Source organism: Myotis daubentonii, chromosome 3 (genome assembly GCF_963259705.1).
Source record: "Myotis daubentonii chromosome 3, mMyoDau2.1, whole genome shotgun sequence".
Classification (NCBI taxonomy): Eukaryota; Metazoa; Chordata; class Mammalia; order Chiroptera; family Vespertilionidae; genus Myotis; species Myotis daubentonii.
The window spans coordinates 37,793,035-37,812,263 of record NC_081842.1 but is presented as its reverse complement, the minus strand read 5'-3'; the positions used below and the strand labels follow the sequence as shown (position 1 = coordinate 37,812,263).

The 19,229-nt window shown below is 39.7% G+C and overlaps 1 long non-coding RNA gene across 1 annotated transcript in view; it reads right to left on the bottom strand.

The window, feature by feature from the left end:
* Positions 1-3,822: 3,822 nt before the first annotated feature.
* LOC132230126 (uncharacterized) overlaps positions 3,823-19,229 on the bottom strand; it is a 463,598-nt gene continuing 448,191 nt past the window's right edge. The window contains exon 6 of the long non-coding RNA XR_009451812.1: positions 3,823-4,094. This is a non-coding gene — a long non-coding RNA (uncharacterized LOC132230126). The remainder of the gene's footprint in view (positions 4,095-19,229) is intronic.

Genomic DNA, 19,229 nt, shown 5'->3' with positions numbered 1-19,229 from the left:
ATGTAACTCAGCAAGGACCAGCTAACCCCCAACACAGTATCTTCCCCTAGTCCTTATTCTTCTCTACCATCTGTCTTTTTTCACTGAACCAAGCTACTCCCATGCCTGTCACATAGCACCTTCCTGACTCACTCACCTCCTCTCTTCCCACCCTCATATATCCCCATGCTCTATCTCCCCTTGTGCTCCCTAAATGAGGGAGCTTTCTTAAGTTCTGTCCCTGACTCCTTCTTCCTTCTCTCCTGTTGAGCACTCTTCCTTGGAAATCTCATTTACTCACAGACTTATATTATCACCTCAGTATATATGCTTGATCCAGTCTCCTTCTTTCCAGAGAAGAAATTCCTCTCTAGAGCCCATTTTATTGCACACATCTCCCCATCACTGTCATCTGGGGTCTTCCCTCACACTAGCTCTTCCCCTTGTCTGTTAGCTCAGAGATCATTGACTCCTGTTTCTCCCCTGACCACCACTTTCCTTTCTCCCCTTCCCACTGCCATTTTTCTACCCTTAGCATCTCTCAACTATAGCAAAAGCCTCTCCATTGTTCCAGAGAATTCTACAACCAAATGCTTTCCCTCATTCCCCCAGATGTTTTCTTCCTTCTCCTCAGAACTGCCACATGCTTTTTATTTCTCACATTGGATTTATTATATTTCATTTTGTGTTTATGTAGTGATAAGTAACACATATAAAGTGCTTACAAGGTGCTAAGCATTGTGCATTATCTCATTTAAGTCTCACTCCCACTCTAATACTATTATTAACATGATTATTATTGCTATTTTCAATGAAAAACCTGAGCCTTAGAAAAGCTGAGTAACTTGCTCAAGGCCTCGTAGAAAGTAGCAGAGAAAGAATTTGGATGAAGCTCTCTGACTACAAATAACCAGAGCTTATCACCAATAACAAATAATAATTATAACTACCATTTACTATGCACTTGCCATGTGCTCTACAAACTTCTCATTACCCTATGGGATTATATTATTATTATCCCCTTTTTATAGAGGTGAAAACTGAGGCCCAGAAACTTCATGTCATCCTCCGAGGGCTTCCTAGCTGGTACAGGCAGAACTATGATTGAGGCACAAAGCATGGGACATTTGGCTCTAGAGCCCTTGCTGGTAACCATGTCACCCGTCCACCTCCCTCTCTTCTCTGCTGACTTCATCTTTATTGCCTTGGCCATTCTACTATAAAATAGCCTCCCTGAAAGCAGGGCCACTTCTTACTCATTTTTTTTCATACTAAAGATGAGTTTACTTTGAAATAATTTCAAAATTACAGAACATTGCAAATATAATACAAAAATACTTTTCCTGAACCATTTCAGAGTAAGTTACCAACATGTTGCTTCACAACAATTCAGTGTAAATGCCCTTCAGAAAAAGCCATTCTTCTGCATAACTACAATAAAACCATCAAAATGAGGAATTTTACATTGGTACATCATGACCAACTAATTTCTGACCCCATTCAATTTTTAACAATTGTCCCAATAATGTTCTTTATAGCAAAAAGGATCCAAAGGATATTATCACATTTGGTTGTGTGTTTTTAGTCTCCTTCCATCTGAACATCCATGCCCTTGACATTTGAAAATTGCAGGCCAGTTATTGGTAAAATGTCTCCCAATATGCCTAGTGCTTTCTCAGGACTAGATTCAGGTTCTGCATCTTGAGCAGCAATGCCTCAGAAGTGATACTTGGATCTTCTATGTCTGTCTATCAAGTGGCCACAATTTCATTTTGTCCCTTTTCTGACAAGGTTAATTTTGATAATTGGATTCAGATGATATCTTCCAGGTTTCTTCAAGTTATTTTTTTTCTTTAATGTATAAATATTTTATAAAAATACCTTTTTGAGACGATATGAATATTTTCTCCTATCAAACTTTCATACGCTTATTTTTAATATCCATAGATATTTATTGGTTTAATTACTACTGTAATGTTGCCAAATGGTGATCTCCTTCTACATCTATTAGTCAGCATTCACTTCTCTTGATTTATTTATCCATTGATTTATTTATATTAGTATGGGCTCATGGATACTATTTTATTCAATGATACAATTTTATGGACATCTACTCTGAAGTTCAAATTATCCCAGTTTTTCTGCCCTTTGATGAGGCTTCTGTGTCCTTTCCCTTGAGTATCCTTTACATCCTGGGACAATAAGCTATTCCAGGCTTTTTTTTTTTTTTTTTTTTTCTTTCTCCACCCCGGTCTTAGAATCAGTCATTTGTCCAAGTCATCATAGCTCCTTTTTCTCCTCTATAAAAAGGGGATAATAATAATATAATCCCATAGGGTAATGAGAAGTTTATAGAGCACATGGCAAGTGCAAATTAAATGGTAGTTATAATTATTATTTGTTATTGGTGATAAGCTCTGGTTATTTGTAGTTATTCTATGACTGGGGTGTCACTGCTCTGGGATTCTCAGTGCCAAAGCTAGGAAATGTGTGTGTATGTGTGAAAAGCAATGAGTTCACATCAATGCCTCCAATTCCAATCTAGCATTTCTTGGTTGATTACAGTTTTCCTCTTTTCCACATTTATAACTCTCTTACCAAATAGTACGAAACCATTATCCTCAATTTATTTACTTATTGGGTCAGTCTTCCCATACGTCCCCATTCTCCTGATGCTGCCATGGCTCCCCCCTCTCCCAGGGATGCCCTCTCATCCTACTCAGGCTCTGACTTCCCATGCCAGCCTGTCCCCACCCAGCTCCACTCCCTCACCTCCCTACACAGTAGCCTAGTCTCGCTCATTCCCATGTAATGACCTCTAGACGGAATTATTCATGAGCCCATTAATTTTATAATAAAACTTTAGACTAGCAAAATGCTCTTTACTGAGTGGGTATTCAGTTCACATTTTTTAAAGGAATAAAATAAACACTTGCCCACTTGAAGTTTTTCTACATAAAAATTAATATTGATTATTATGAAAAGACAATACCTCAGTTAGAACAACACTTAAATGAGAAAAATAAGTTCTTATTGAGAAATCTAAATTTAACTTTTAGGAAGCATAGCCAAAGCATCAACCAAAAGGTCATCATTTCCCTCACCATCTGGCCTGGCCCAGTGTCCACAGTGTTCCTGGCCTTCATTTTTTACAGTCTGATAAGGAAAAAATGTTTACTTTTTTTTCCCCAGAAATGGCTTTGTTCCTTCATGGATTTAAACTGTCTATTTTTTTTTCTGTCCAGGCTGATTAAAGTCTGCTGCTTGGAGTTTAAAATCCCATCATGGGGTTGTTGTGACACACAATTGCCAACTACTTTCTCCAAATTCAGATTCCACTTTCCCGTGAGGGTCTCTCTCCAGTCCCATCACTGAGAGCGCCTCAGTCTGAAGCTCCACTATACTCCCTGATGCAGGATAGTTTTCCTTTCTAACTTTTCAAAACTATAAATACATTACAAAAGGGCATGTACAGCTTTTTTCACAACTTATTACTTTTCAGTTTGCTGACTTATTTTCAAATTAAGGTGCATGCAGATATGATGCGGTTATTAAGTAAACAGATGTCTGGCTCATGGTTTTATTACTTTTGCAGTTTACTATAAACATATTAAAATAAATATATTTTAAAGAATAGTTGTTCTTCAGGGCTTTCAAAGGGATTACAGAGTATGGCTACCAGCAAGCAAAAGGTAAAGAATCCATATTTCTCACACTTAAATTAAAACCTCTAGGAACATTTCTGAAGGACTGGATTGGAAATTTCAGTGACTATTGAATAACTTCTACCAAGAAACTTCAGGTCCAACCCATCAATAGTAAGGTAAGACAAGAGCGTAGTTTCTATTACCATCAACTTTAAATCGTATGATAACAATAACAACTCCCACATATTAGCACATGTATTCTTCACAAGAACCCTTTGAGATAGACAAGATAAAAGTTACAACATGATTGCACAAGTTCACTCACCCTCGAGGTGGCAGAGCTAAAACGCAGTCCCAGGTCTTCCTTCAGTGCACACTTCATACTGCCTCTCCAGACCAGAGTATGTTTGTAGTAGCTTTCCAATTTCTCAACCACATTTTCTGCTGTGCATCCAAACTCCTGTCTACCTAATGAGGAAGATAAATCAAAACAATAAACTCTAAACTCATGGGGAAAATGCCTTCTGAAAGGATGTTTTCTTCAACTAACTGGCTTATTCAAAGAATTACTTTACCATCAAACTAAAGAGCAAGATATCTTAAAGAAACACTCAACTACATTATATTCAGAAAACTCTTCTGATATTCATTATGGGGATATTTTTAACTGATAAAAGAGAATGACTGGTGCTTCCTCTGGATTATTTTTACTAGGATATAAAGACAGGATATTACATTTTATTGAAAGACTATTTCTCAAAGATGGCTATGCTACAGCTATGAAGACATAGAATGAAAAAGAGTCAGTTATTTAATGGTCATTGCAAAACCCAAAGAAGACCATTTAAGTTTTTGGTGAATATATTACTTCTACCACTTTAGCCTGCAGAAAATTCAAAGAATTCTATTTTTTCTTTTATTTATTTTTTTAAAAATTTTAATTGTTTCAATTACAGTTTATACTCAATATTATTGTGTATTAGTTTCGGGTGTATAGCATACTGGTTAGACAATCATATACATGATCCCCCTGATATTTTCAGTACCCAACTGGCACCATACAGAGTTATCACAATATTATTGGCTATACTTCCTATGCTTTACTTTACACCCCATGACTATTTTCTAACTACCAATCTTTACTTCTAAATCTCTTCACCTTTCTATCTCAATTCCCCAACCTTCCCTTCCCCCAGGAACCATGAGTCTATTTGGGTTTTGTTGGTTTGTTTATATTGTCCTTTAGATTCCACAAGTAAGTGAAATCATATGGTATTTGTCTTTCTCTGACTTACTTATTTCACTTAGTATAACACCCTCTAGGTTCATCCAGGCTGTCACAAATGGTAAGATTTTGTTATTTTTTATGACAAGGTAATATTCCATGGCATGTACCACAGCTTTTTTTTTTTTTTTACCTCATCTACAATGGGCACTTGGACTGCTTCCATACTTGGCTATTGTAAATAACACCATAATGACATAGCGGTGCATATATTCTTTCGAATTAGTGTTTTGAGTTTCTTTGGGTACATACCCAGAAGTAGAATCTCTGGGTCATAAGGCAGCTCCATTTTTAATATTTTGAAGACCCTCCCTACTGTTTTCCACAGTGGCTGTACTAATTTGCATTCCCACCAACAATATGCGAAGTTTCCTTTTCTCCATGACTTCATCAATACTTGTTTGTTGATTTATTGATGATAGCTATTCTGACAGGTACGAAATGTCTCATTATGGTTTTAATTTGCATTTCTCTGATGATTAGTGACATTGAGCATCTCTTTAACTGTCTATTGGCCATCTGTATGTCCTCTTTGGAGAAGTGTCTGTTCAGGTCCTTTGACGATTTTTATAATTAGATTGTTTGTTTTTTTTGGAGTTGAGTTGTTTGAGTTCTTCATAAATTTTGGATATTAACCCCTTATCAGATGAATCATTGGTGAATATGTTCTCCCATTAAGTGGTTTGTCTTTACTTATTGATGGTTTCCTTCAATGTGCAAAACCTTTTTAGTTTGATGTAGTCCCATTTGTTTCTTTTTTCTTTTCTTTACCTTGCACTTAATTCTTTAATCTATTTTGAGTTTATTCTTATATATGGTGTAAGAAGGTGGTCTAGTTTCTTTTTTTGCACATATCTGTCCAATTTTCCCAACACTATCTATTGAAGATGCCATCTGTACCCTATTGTATGTTCTTGACTCCTCTGTTAAATATTAATTGACCATATAGGCATGGGTTTGTTTCTGAGCTCTTTATTCTGTTCCATTGATCCATATATCTGTTTTTATGTCAGTACCATGCTATTTTGATTACTATGGCTTTGTAGTATAGTTTGATACTAGGCACTGTGATTCGTCCAAATTTGTTCTTCTTTCTCAAGATTGCTGTGACTATACAGGGTCTTTTGTGTTTCATATAAATTTTTGAATTACTTGTTCTAGTCTTTGAAATACACCATTAGTATTTTGATACAAATTATATTTAATCTATAGATTGCTTTGCATAGTATGGTCACTTGAACAATGTTCATTCTTCCTATCCATGAGCATGCTATATGCTTCCATTTATTTGAATCATTAATTTCTTCAGTATCATAATTTTCTCAGTACAGGTCTTTTACCCCATTGGTTAAATTTATTCCCAGGTATTTTTTATGCAATTGTAAACGGAATTTTTTTTTTGTTTTCCTTTCTGATAATCCATTATTGGTGTTTAAAAATACAACTAATTTCTTGCCAAAGCCGGTTTGGCTCAGTGGATGGAGCGTCGGCCTGCGGACTGGGGGGTCCCGGGTTCGATTCTGGTCAAGGGCATGTACCTGGGTTGCGGGCACATCCCCAGTGGGGGATGTGCAGGAGGCAGCTGATCGATGTTTCTAACTCTCTATCTCTCTCCCTTCCTCTCTGTGGAGAATCAATAAAATATATTTTTAAAAAAATACAACTAATTTCTGGATATTTACTTTGTATCCTTGTACTTTACTGAATTTATTTATCAGTTCCAGTAAGAATGCTATTAATATAAGCAATATTTATTGTGTTTTATGATTATAAATTTAACACACACTCATTGTTTTTACATGCAGAAAGCTAAGAAAAGAAAATTAAAATCACATATTCTCATCATCAAGTGATAACAACTGGTCTCTTTTAAATATGTGTTTCATGTATTTGCATGTCTGGTTTTGTTTTTGCAAAATTGGGATTATATATTAAAGGGTTTTTTCCCTACTTTTCCCATTTATACAATAGCATTTCCCATGACATTAAACTACATAATGTGACATTAGTAGATGAATAATAGCCTATGCAATGTACCTAATTTATTTAACCATAATTTATTTAACTCTATTATTAGAAATATTGGCTTTATTTTTGCTATTAAAAATAGCAATTCTATAAATAGTTTGGCATATAAATCTTTGTCCACCACTTTGGATAGATTCCTAGAAGTTTATTGAATGAAAGGATATGAACTCTTTTAAGAATAAAAATTCATATAATTCAATTTCTAGGAAAACTGTACCAGTTTACACTTCAACCAACATATTATCAAAAAAGTTTTGGTAGCTTTTAATATTTTAACATCATTTTTCCAATTTGCTAGTTAAAAGTTATAACTCATTGTTTTAATTTGCGTGCATTTGACTATTAATACAACCAAATATTTTTGCATATGTTAATTTCCCATTTATATGTGTGTTTATGTGTGTTTTCTTCTGTCTTGTATCCATTTTAATGAAATGTTTACATCATTATTTTCAAATATATATTTCCATTTTTTTAAATATAGAAGCCCTTGGCAATATTATTTACCAGTAAGTCATTTGCTTTTAATTTTTAGTAGTCAAATATCCAATGTTCCACTATGTATTCAGAGCTCATAATGTTTTAAACATATCATTACACATTTTAGTAAATAGAATAGTCATCTGTTAATCTCTTCATGTGGGCAGTAGATGTTAAGTTACTCAGTTTGAGGAATCCAATAACCCCTTATCCAGCAATTTCCACTGGCAGTTTTAGAGAGCAGTGAATTATACCAAAACATTCTTCCAAACTTAACCTTTCATAACCCATTTTGAATGGAGCTTTGAACTGACCTAGAGCCCTTTGAGAACTTTTTTTCTTTCCAGGAAAAATATTATTTCTTGGTTGTAAGAATTAAATTTTATCAAAGGCACCTCAAGAATCTTCTGGGGGACATTGAATGCCTGTTGCCAAATAGCATTTTGATGAGTTAAGTATAAATGAATGTGAAACATATGGACTATATTTCCTTTAAATAAATAAGAATATAAAGTGGAACAGTGCCTGGTCAATTAGATTTGGAACAGTTTGGAAGGAAAAAAGGACTTTAATTTGAGCCTAAAATATAACTTGCTTATTGGCCACCAGTATCAATTATCCATAACAGAAGATAAGAATTCCAGGTTTATTTTTCTTCAAGCTACATTTCATGTCTCTTCGTGGCAGTATTTTTAGAAAGAGGAAAGGACATACTTTTCCTTTTATTTCAATTCTGACATTGTGAAATATTAAGATTCACATCAAGCCAGATGAATCCTCTCAGCCCACTCCACACTGAGCCAGCCCAAATGTGTGGAGGAGGGACCAACACTGATAGCACAGAATTCCCTTCGAGGAATCGAGCTGATCCCAGCCAAAACTGCCATCTGTCCTCAGTGAAATCTGTCAATTGTAGCTATTTATGAGCTCTCTAGTGGAGCCTATAAATGGCTCAATCTTACCTTGCCTGCTCCATGTTACTCTCTTATCCAAAATCTTAATTGTCACTAAAAATGTTCATTAAATGTAGTCTTTTGGTGAAAAGTATGATGAGGCCGGGCTTTGGAATCAAGTAATCTTCAAGTCATATCCTGATGACATCTGCCATGTGGTCCTGGATATGTTATGAATATCTCTGTGCTTCAGTTTACTTATCTGTAAAATGGGGGCAGTGCTGTCTCTGCTGCCTTGCTCATGGGTGGTGGGGAAAAGCCACTGAGAGAATAGGCACAAGTGTCTGTCATCCATAGCAGTTATTTAGGCCATGACATTTCCACAGGCCTTTCTTGCGTTGTTCCCAGTCACACCAAGCGTGACAAATGGGATTGGAGAGACGAGCAGGGAATAAGTTGCATGTGAGGTTAAAGATGTTGAAGGAATGTTTTCTTCAACAAGCTTTCGTTTTATTTTTCAGGAGTAACAGGATTCTCAAAGTGTATGTTGCCTGATTTTTTAATTTACCAATTCTTATCTGAAATTACTTAGAAACAAACATCCAGGCTGGATGCAGTGCAGCGATATGTTTTATCAGACAGAGTTTAAGCCCATTGGGTGCTGTGACAGCTGGAAACTCATCTTCATTAGGTGAAAACAATGGTCACATCAGTGTCCCCTGTGCTGCTGGGGAAAGCAGCCTTTGTGTGGTGTTTTCCACACCTAATTTCCAAGGGGCTTTATTGAAACAATAAAAATTGCATGGCGATGCCACCTGTTGTGCGCGCGCGTGCACACACACACACACACTCACACAACACTTACACTCACACTCACACACACAAAGGAAAAAAGAAATAAACAGAAAACTACAAGTGGAGAAAATTCCAGTCCAACCAATTCTGCCAGTTCCAAAAATGTTAAATATTTCCTAAGCATGAGTGGCCTCAGACTCTTTCAGCTAACAGACCAGGCAAGGGATTACTAGGGACCAGTTTTGCTCTCTAATAGGCTATGTTTGTGCTAAACCCAACCTTCTAAAGCTCAAATACTCTGAGTCAGTTCTGTCATTATTTGTACCTTTAGTGGTTTCACAAGGTCACCGATAACACAAAGCCAGTGAACCCCAAATGACTCTCAAAACCAAAGCAGAAAGGGTGAGGCAGCAGATTAAGCCAGGAATCTTTATCTCAAGACTTGCTAAGGAATTCTTCCTGTTTGAAGAATTATCACGGAAGTGTGAAGTTTTCCATAACATTTTGGAACATATGAAAATATCACTGTGTCATAAAATCCATGTCTAATGTATCTAAGAATGTTAAGACATTTCAAGCATTTTTACACCCCAATACTTAAAAGGGAAATTTTTCTAAGAATTAACTATTTCATGAGCTTTCCCAAGCCTCAGAATAAACAAAACCCAAATCATCATCAGTCTGCAATTTATTCCTTATTCATAGCTCTTATACATAAACAATAGGCAACCTATTTTCTGTGACAATGTCAAAATTAAGTATCCTGTTTCTATTTTTTTCCACGAGTTTATGTCTATATTCATAAGTTCACAGGGTATTCTGTGTTAGGCAGGTTATGAGCACAGCCTTGGAGTCAGACGGAATGATTTCCTGGATTTGCTGTGAGTCATTTGTATGACCTTGGGGAAATGGTCTCTAGCTTCAACCTCCACATTTATAAATTGGGTTGAGTAGCATGAACTTTGGCTTAGGAAATAAAGTCATAGTAATTATACTTTACCTAAAAATATGTTAATTGTGCTCCACACAGCAGTGGTAAAACTCCATAATGTATAGAATATTTACACAGAAGTTGTATTGTTCTCCTTGGATTTTTGCCTTTACACATACACACACACACACACAATTCTCAGCAGCTCTGGGGTTAGTCATTCCTCTTTCTGTTTCCAACACTGCAACCATTCACTGCCTTTCAGTACCACACCTACAGGATCACAGAGTGGAGAGAACATGGGTACCTCTCTAAACACTCTTTACAAAATATGTCTTCTTGGTGAGTTGGAAGATTTCATGTGCATGATCTTAGAAAGTCACACCCTCCTCTTCGGATCTTTATTTCTTTTTGTTTGTTTGTTTGTTAGGTAGGTTTTGATGGCTCATGTCTTCCCTGGGTCTGTCTTCAAGGATTTATTTTAGTAATTGTAACATTATATAATAAATAAGTACTTTACATGCAAGTGAATACCCAAAATGAGAAAATGAGATCTTAAAACTATCTGCATAATTTAATCATTCTTACCATCTTTGACCATTGTGACAAATAATCTCTATTGATTATAATAAGCCAGTTTCGCTGTTTTTCTCATAAAATGAAGTTTGTGGTAAACACTGTTCAAAGAATGCAGGTTCCGTTTCACTAATAAACTTGGTCTTTCTTGTAGACTTTTTGGAAATGATTAAATATTACAAAGGTAATCCATATGGAAGAGCACATGAAATAGTTGAATAGCAAAACTCACTGAAACAATAAAGAAAGTACTTTTTAGCTCTAGGCCCAGTGTAGGTTTGGGGAGAAACTAGGTGAAAGTATAGGGAATGACTGAGATATTGGGAAACAGGAAAAGAAACAGAGCACAGGGTTTCTAATTAATGGGAGAGGTTCTTCCAGGATTCCTTAGACCTGGATTATTATTTCTTAGTGTCCTTTAGGCTAGGAAGGTGTCTAACTCCTTTTTTAAAAAATATATTTTAGTTGACTTCAGAGAGGAAGGGAGAAGGAGAGAGAGATAGAAACGTCAATGATGAGAGAGAATCACTGCTTGCCCACAATGGGGATCAAGCCTGCAACCCGGGCATGTGCCCCGACCAGAAATTGAACCACGACCTCCTGGCTCAAAGGTTGATGCTCAACCACTGAGCCATGCTAGCCAGGCCTCTAACTCCTTCTAATCATAGTTGCTGCAGGCACTTGCTAGGAGGCCTTTTTGCTGGCGGGGGGAAATCAGGGGAGATCATCCTTCATGGAAGAAACTACAGAGCTACAACTGCATCATTACACAGATTTGTGAATGGATGAATGAGTTAAAGCAATATACAGTTGCTGGCACTCCATCATGGGGGCAGAAGGCTGTGCACTTCCAGACTGGAGTGCGACAAACACAGAAGTGGTACAGTCAGGACCCAGGGTGTGGATTAAGGATGTGTACAGGGTGGGGCCTCCAAAGCAGGTCAGACCACAGAACGGATATGGTGAGAGAGAGAAAACATAAACAGACCAGCTCCCAGCACAGCCTTTCTTCAGCAGCCACGTGGTGTGGTGGGAGATACAAATGTTTGGAGAACAGACTGCCATTCTTCCAGGCTCCTTCATTCACTATCCATGGGGCCTTGATCAGGGTAAACCCAAGAGCCTGTTTCCCCATCTGAGTGAAGAAGGAGATACTATCTGACCTCTAGCCTTACCCAACAGTGTGAACTGATGGTCAGCAATGTGATTCTCTCCCCAGGCAACACCAACCCTCTCTCTCAAGGCAGTGTTCTGTAGACCTGATGAGCAGGCCTCTGTTTTGCTCCCTATGAAAACATTTGCATTTCTTTGATAAAGGTTATTAAGTCACCTCTCAGAACCTGAGTATCTTGAGGGGGAAAAAAATAGTAAGAGTTTCCACAAACGCAAGCTATGTTATTCTTCCTTCCCTCCGCCAAAGATTCAATTAACAAGAGGGAAAAGGTGGCGTGTTTTTAACAAGTTCTTCACGCTGAATGGCTTAGAGATGTACATTAGGCCTCCTTTTAGTAATAGGAAAAAATTATCTCGTCATGACTCAACTCTCTCTCCCACCTCCAGAGGAGGCCAGCAATCAATCAGCCGGACAGCAAGATTGATTTTCCAATTAAGTCGGCATTTGTATCTGCTCTCAGAGCCACAGAAGGCTTCTCTACTGTACCTTCCCAACACTTTCCTGTTTGTACTCATTTGCCCTCCCATTTAAAGCATTTTCAAAGTTGGGAGAAAAAAAGGTTAGAAAGCTACTCTCTCCCTGCAAATATCCAATAGGATCATTGGCGGCTTCGGGGAAGAATTACGTCAAAGTTATTGAGCAAAAGAGAGAAATTGCTGACAGGAGTCCATTTGGACTCTATTCGGCTCACACATGGATGAAATTTGCCACCTCGGCCCTGGCTCCCCCCCAACCCCCAGGCCCAGCCGTGGACACAGCTGGACCAGCCAACACAGATGGCCGGAGGAGGGAGGCTTTTAGCATTCCTAAAAGCTCCATTTCAAGCATCGCTTGCCAAAAAAGGTATAGCAGGCTTTTGTGCAGGCCTGGGCGATGAGATGTGCTTGTGATTTAATTTACTGAGGGGAAGAATATGAGACCCTGAACAGCTCAGCCAGATTCTGCGTCCTTAGGGACTCAGCAGGAGGAGAAAACGTACTTTAGCAATTCTGCATCCAATGTGCCCCTGCCTGGCTGCCCATGACCTTCCTTCAGTGAGAGACCCTGGGGAGTAAGGCTGAAAGCAGTGAGAGAAGCCTGTATCTTTTTTAGTTCATTCCTGGTACATCCATTACCTAATATTTTATTTCAAAGGTTGGTCTTTCACTAGTTCAAAATGCTAATTTTGATTTGGGGAGCATTCTTACCTGAACTGGGATGAATTTTACTTATGTTCAATGTGGGAAGAAAGGGAGGGGGGTGGGGGAGGAAAGAAAGAAAGAAAAAGAAAGAAAGAAAGAAAGAAAGAAAGAAAGAAAGAAAGAAAGAAAGAAAGAAAGAAAGAAAGAAAGAAAGAAAGAAAGGAGGGAGGGAGGGAGGGAGGGAGGGAGGGAGGGAGGGAGGGAGGGAGGGAGGGAGGGAGGGAGGAAGGGAGGAAGGGAGGAAGGAAGGAAGGAAGGAAGGAAGGAAGGAAGGAAGGAAGGAAGGAAGGAAGGAAGGAAGGAAGGGAGAAGAGTGGTAATGGCTGAGGAAAAGTGGCAAGGGGCTGGCTGTGTGTGACAGGCTTATTTAAGAAACAATTTGTTTTAAAAACCTTAAAAAAATAGCCATTCAAGTAGCATCATTTGTATTCAGTAAGTAGCTCCTGGTGCTGGGTTGGCACCACTCCAGACATTTGTGTCCCCCTGGGCTGCACAAACACAACATGCTCCAAATTGAACTCATCTTCTTTCCCTGAAACCATATTCTCTTTCTGACCTCCCGATTTCTGTATGTGGCACCTCTGTGCTCCTAGTCATTTGGTTCAAAACCTGGGGGTCACTGTCAACTCAGTGCACCCTTGACCCCACATCCAATTAGTTGCCTTATTTTATGAAGAAGACCTCTAGCTGTCTCCAGCATAATTTGTTATCATCCCTTACCTGGATTATTGCAACAACCTCCTAAATCTCTCCCTCCCATCCAGTCTCCTGTTCGCTGTCTTCTATTTCATTGCCCAAGTAAAATCCTAATTCTTTCTAAAGAGTATCTTAGATTCTTCCATCCCATGTTCAAATTCCAGGAGCTTCCCACTGAATTCCACTTAGGCATAAACTCCTCAGATCAGAAATATTTCTAGATATTTTCCTATGACACCAGACTTTGGATCTGTCCCTCGCCCAATGGTGTGAGCTGGGCCGTCCCTGGAGAAGAAACCTGGGTTCCCCAAGAGATGTGACCAGAGCCAGGGCCCCGCCAGCAGGCGAGGGGAGCCCAAGGCAGGTGTTGGGCATGGAGGCCACAGGGGCATAGGCTACCAAGGAGACAGAACTGAACCTCTTGCAGGGGGGCGCTGCCCCTCCCTCATTCGCACACCTCACATCACCCTACTTGGCCCCGGAGGATGGCTAGTTAGCCAGAGATGGGTAAGATTCCTCAGGGAAGGAACAACCTAAGACAGGCACAGTCGCAGAGGGGCCATCAGGAGACAACTTGGGGGTCAGCAGAGGTGGGGCACAGACCCTCACCCCCCCAACTTTGCAGAGGCCTGAACCCTCACCCCTTCTGAGGGAGGTCTCCTGCCCCCATGGCTGCTTCGCTTCCCACGCCCAGCTCAGACCAGGACCCAGGTAAAGACAGAGACTGGCTGACAGCACCTGCCCTCTCACTGCAACAGGACTTGTTTCCCATTTCTACCTTGGACCACAGGGAAAGGAGCAGCTGAAGGAAAGGGCTGTGTCAGGATGCTGCCTTCTTCCCTTTCTTCTCCCTCTTTTTTCTAAACACTTCCATGCCTTGTAGTTCTTTTGCTTTCTCTTCTTTTTCTCTCTACTATCCTCCATCTCCGCCTCATCCTCCTCCTCCCTGGTATCATCCATATCAGCCGACCCAGAGGGCACAGCTGACTCCTCCCCAGATGCCCACACCACCATCAAGCACAGCCCTGATGGACCCATCATCCAGCTGTTCAACGCACTGACACTTCGAGAAGCCTGTTGCCAGTGATGCCACCCACTAGCCAGATCAACAAGGACAACCAAACCATCAACTTGGGGACATCTGAAATACTTGACTGAAGAGGCCATCAACCTTCTACAGGAACAAGGCTCCGTGTGCACTCCATCCACTATGTTTATAGCTTTGCTCGCTATCATTGCTTGTCAGTCTTCTTCAGAGTATTAAACAACCCAATCCGAGAGGTGGCCGCTGATTTACATGCGCTATTATTTTAAAAATAAAAAAGGAAGAATTTGCCGGAAGCCGGTCCATCCTTGCTGCTTGACACAGTCGCTGCAGGGAAGAAACATCTGCACAGCATATGTTTCAAGGGACCTGGCGTATATGGCATACTGTTCTTAATATGTTTGCTCCCCTTCTTGGCGCTATGTGTTTTAACCAAGGTCACCTCTCTGAGAAAGGTTGTTTCCCCAGGTAGGGATTTTTCCCTGAAGTTAGGGAGGAAATAAAACCCCTTAACTAAGTGCCAGGGGGGTAGTTAATCACTTTAACTATGAATAATCACACTTAAGCTACATAATCTTTACTCCCTGGAATGGAGATAAGAAATGCCCTAACCTTTGGAATAGAAATTGATAGGATTAAAATCAACTGGTATAAATACAGATGTAACAAGACAATAAAAGAGAGAACCTGGCTGGAGATCTGGGATAGAGAACCTGGCTAGGCTATTGTTCAACTGAATGCTGTCTCTGTGTCATTCCTTCTCCGCTGACTTTGTCCACACCTTTGGGAACCTCTGGACCTGCTGGGGTTGGACCCCAACAACAATCCCTACAATAGACTGTAAGCTCCTTAAGAGACGGTACTTCCCAGAGTTCCCCATTATCCCTGGTTCTGCTTATCGCAGTTTCAGTTACTCATAGTCAACATGGACCAAAAAGATTAAATGAAAAATTCCAAAAATAAACAATACCTAGGTTCTAAATTGTGCATCATTCTGAGTAGCATGATAAAATCTCATGTCATTACACTCTGTTCAGAACATGTATCCTCCTTTTGTCCAGAGAATCCATGCAGTACACACTGCCTGCCATTAGTCACTTAGTAGCCACCTCAGTTATCAGATCTACTGTCAGCGTATTGTAGTGCTTATATGTAAGTAACCCTTATTTTACTTCATAATGGCCCCAAAGTGCAAGAGTAGTGGTGCTGGAACTTTAGATATGCCAAAGGAAGGCCGTAAAGTGTTGCCTTTAAGTGGACAGGTATGTGTGTATAGAAAAAAACAACAACATAGTGTATGTATTGTTTTATACTCTCTGGTTTTAGGTATCCACAGGGGCTATTGGAACATATCTCCCAAGGGTAAGAGAGGACTACTCTATATTACTCATTTTAATACCTTTGATACAAGTTACAAAATGCTTTGTATACAATTAAGTGTTTAATAGGACGTCATTGAATTGATCAGAGATGAGGCTCCGTACTGGCAATGGAAACCAGAGGCCCGGGAATCAAGCAGAGCCTGAAGGAGTAAGTGGTTAGGAAAGGCAAGAGCAAAGCATATTCTCAGACAGGGGCTGACCAGGCAGAGAGAATCTGTAGCCCAGACAAGCAGGCTGAGGAGGAGTAGAGGCAGTCCAGATGAGAGGCACGGCAAGCAGAGCTCAAGGCCCCAGTGGTCCGGCAAAGAAAACATCAATGAGCAGCTCAAACAGGCATCCAGAAACAAAAGGACAATTCAGAATCAAAAATGATCTTATCAAGTGGTTAAGAACCTGGGTGGGCAGTGGTCTTGGCAGGTTGTACCTGGAGGCTCAGCAGATGAAGGGGAGCAGCTGCATGGCAATGGGACTGAGGTCCAGGTGAACTCATGTTTTGCCCCAGGCTCTGGGCTCTTGTGAGGGCTCCTCTGAGTAGGTGTGTCAATTGTTGCTCCATTAGCATGAGCCCTGCAGGAGGCCACAGACCTTGGAAGCATTTCTTTTGCCTGTCTACACAAGAGGCAGCAGAAACTTTTAGAAGGGAAAGCCAGGGCGTAGGAACATTAACTGCCTAGCTGTTTGAGGGAATGGCTGCATGTGGGAGAGGGAGAAAGGCAATGTTTCAGAAGTACACTCAACTATGGTTAGTTGGAAACACGATGGGCAGTTGGGAAGGAAAAGTGACTTTGGGGAAGAGAAACAACACTTGAAAATGGATTTTGCAGAAGAAATGGGAGGGGAGAAATGTTAAGACAACAAATGTTGTTGAAAATGTTAAAACACATAGTGAAAACAACTGTGTTGTGTGCTAGGACTAAACTATGGGAACAGATAAAAGAAAATGAAAGAATGTGCCAGAAAGGAAATTTCAAAGGCAAAAGCATTAAGATCTCAAAATGCAGAGTCTCCCTGGAGTGAAGAGAACAGAATCAAATAGTCAAAGAGAAAGACTGTGCAAACTACAGAGAGACCCCTTGACTGAAAAGATCAGACTCAAGTGATATAACCCAAGAATGGGAAAGAGTTGGAATGAAAGTTAGAAGAGACTGAAATTAATTGAAAAGTCCGTCTTATTTTGGAAAAGTAAAAACCATTAACTATGGCAAGAATAACCAAGAAAATTCATCAATGACTATTTATTGGAGGAGTATTTTGTATGAAGCATCTTATCTGAGGAGGTGATATTTGAAATATGTCTCAAAGGAAAGGGGAGGGGGGTTAGTATGTTAAGGGAAATAACAGAGCATTCCTACATAATACAGACATCATGAATAACAGCCTGGAACCAGGGAAGTATATTCCAGGGACATTAGGAGACAAGTCTACTGAACAAAAGAGAGAATGGAGGAGAGAGAAGAGAAACAGGAAGAGGTGTTTGGCAGCACCAGAAAACTTAATCATCATCTATCCAGTGGTGAAACATTAAATGCCATGGGGAAAAGGGCACGGACGCCACGGGGATATTGACAAGGTGTTTTCACTAATGTATGAAAGTTATTTGCTTCCGTGGAGAAAGATCACAGCCAGTTTATGTTTGAAAACAATCACCACTTCTCTCCTTCCTTCTCAAGCTACACAAGTTTTCAGGATGATTTTTGCATTAAAATCGTGGGAAGGGGAAGAATTCTCCAAGCTTCTTGGATTTGGGCTGCTGCCATCCTCAGGGCCTCCCTTTATCTTTCAGAGTCTCCATTGTGTTAATTAGAGGAAATTTTAATTAGAATCTAGATCTCCTACAATTTCTCCCTACCTTCAGCAATTCCTCAAGTTCCTGAAAGTGCTGCTTAGAGGAACAGACTTGCACTGCAGCAGAACTTCATGACTGTGAAAGCAATTCCAAGATGATTACACCGGGAAGGATGTGACCAGGAACACTGATGTTTTCATCTACAATGATCTGCCATTTGGGGCTGACTCTAGATCAGGAGTGGAGAACCTCCGGCCTATGGGCCATAAGGCCTGAGAAATCATTTGGTCTGGCCCTGCCAAGGCATTAGGGGTGAGTTAATTAAATGTTTGACCAAATAGAGCAGGCTAATTTTTAAGTTAATAATTTTGTATGGCCCACAAATGATGTTATAAATATCCAAATTGCGTTGGCAGAAAAAAAGGTCCTCACCCCTGCTCTATATGGTGCAGACAGCAGGTCCCTGTAGTTGTCTCAGAACTGACTATTCATCTCCCTCAGTGAAATAGACCCCACACTGTGTAAGAGAACAAGGCTGAAAAATCTCCCTTCTCCACACCAGGGACAATTTCAGTAGCCAACTGTGCCATTAATCTATCCCATGGTTTTTTTTAACCCAAGGTTCTATTCAGAGAAGTCTTTTTTAGGAACAAATTGACATTTAGAACTCAAAGGCAAGTGATCTGAGGCTTAATGATATGCAAGGTCAGTATTTTTTTCCCCCCAGTTTTCTTTCTAAATGTCTGTAATAAAGTGTGGTCATATGGACAATCCTCTGAGGGGTTCTCTCTGGGGTTTTTTTTTTTTTTTTTCATTTTTTTCCACATGGACAATAAATTGCTATCGCTTATTTAAAAATATATAAGATTCATCCCCAAGTATTCATTTTGACATCATGGAGCCAAAATACATATCAGGGATCAGTAGAAGAAAAAAGAATTGCTATACCATAAACATGTACATAAGAGAGGAGGACATCTGGTTAACATGGAATTTTGCTGAAATAAAATGAAATGAGAGTAATTTCTGGAATCAGACTTTGGATTGGATCTTCACTTCAAACTTAAACTTAGAGATCTCTGAACTGCAGTTTCCTCGTCTCTAAAATGAGAATAATGATTCCTGCTTCTCAGGGTCATTGTTGAAGACAAAAGAGATGACGTACAGAAAGCTTGGCCCAGGTAGTAGGCATCCTATGAAAAAGAATTGTGTTGGCAGGAACTTAGAAAGCCACAGGAAAGCTCTTTACTAAACAAGGTGAGTGCTGTGTGAGGGGGTGGAAGAGATAGTGGTTGCCATATATAGCCAGACTTATTTGCCCATCTCTCGCTAAAGTGAATTTTTGTTCTGG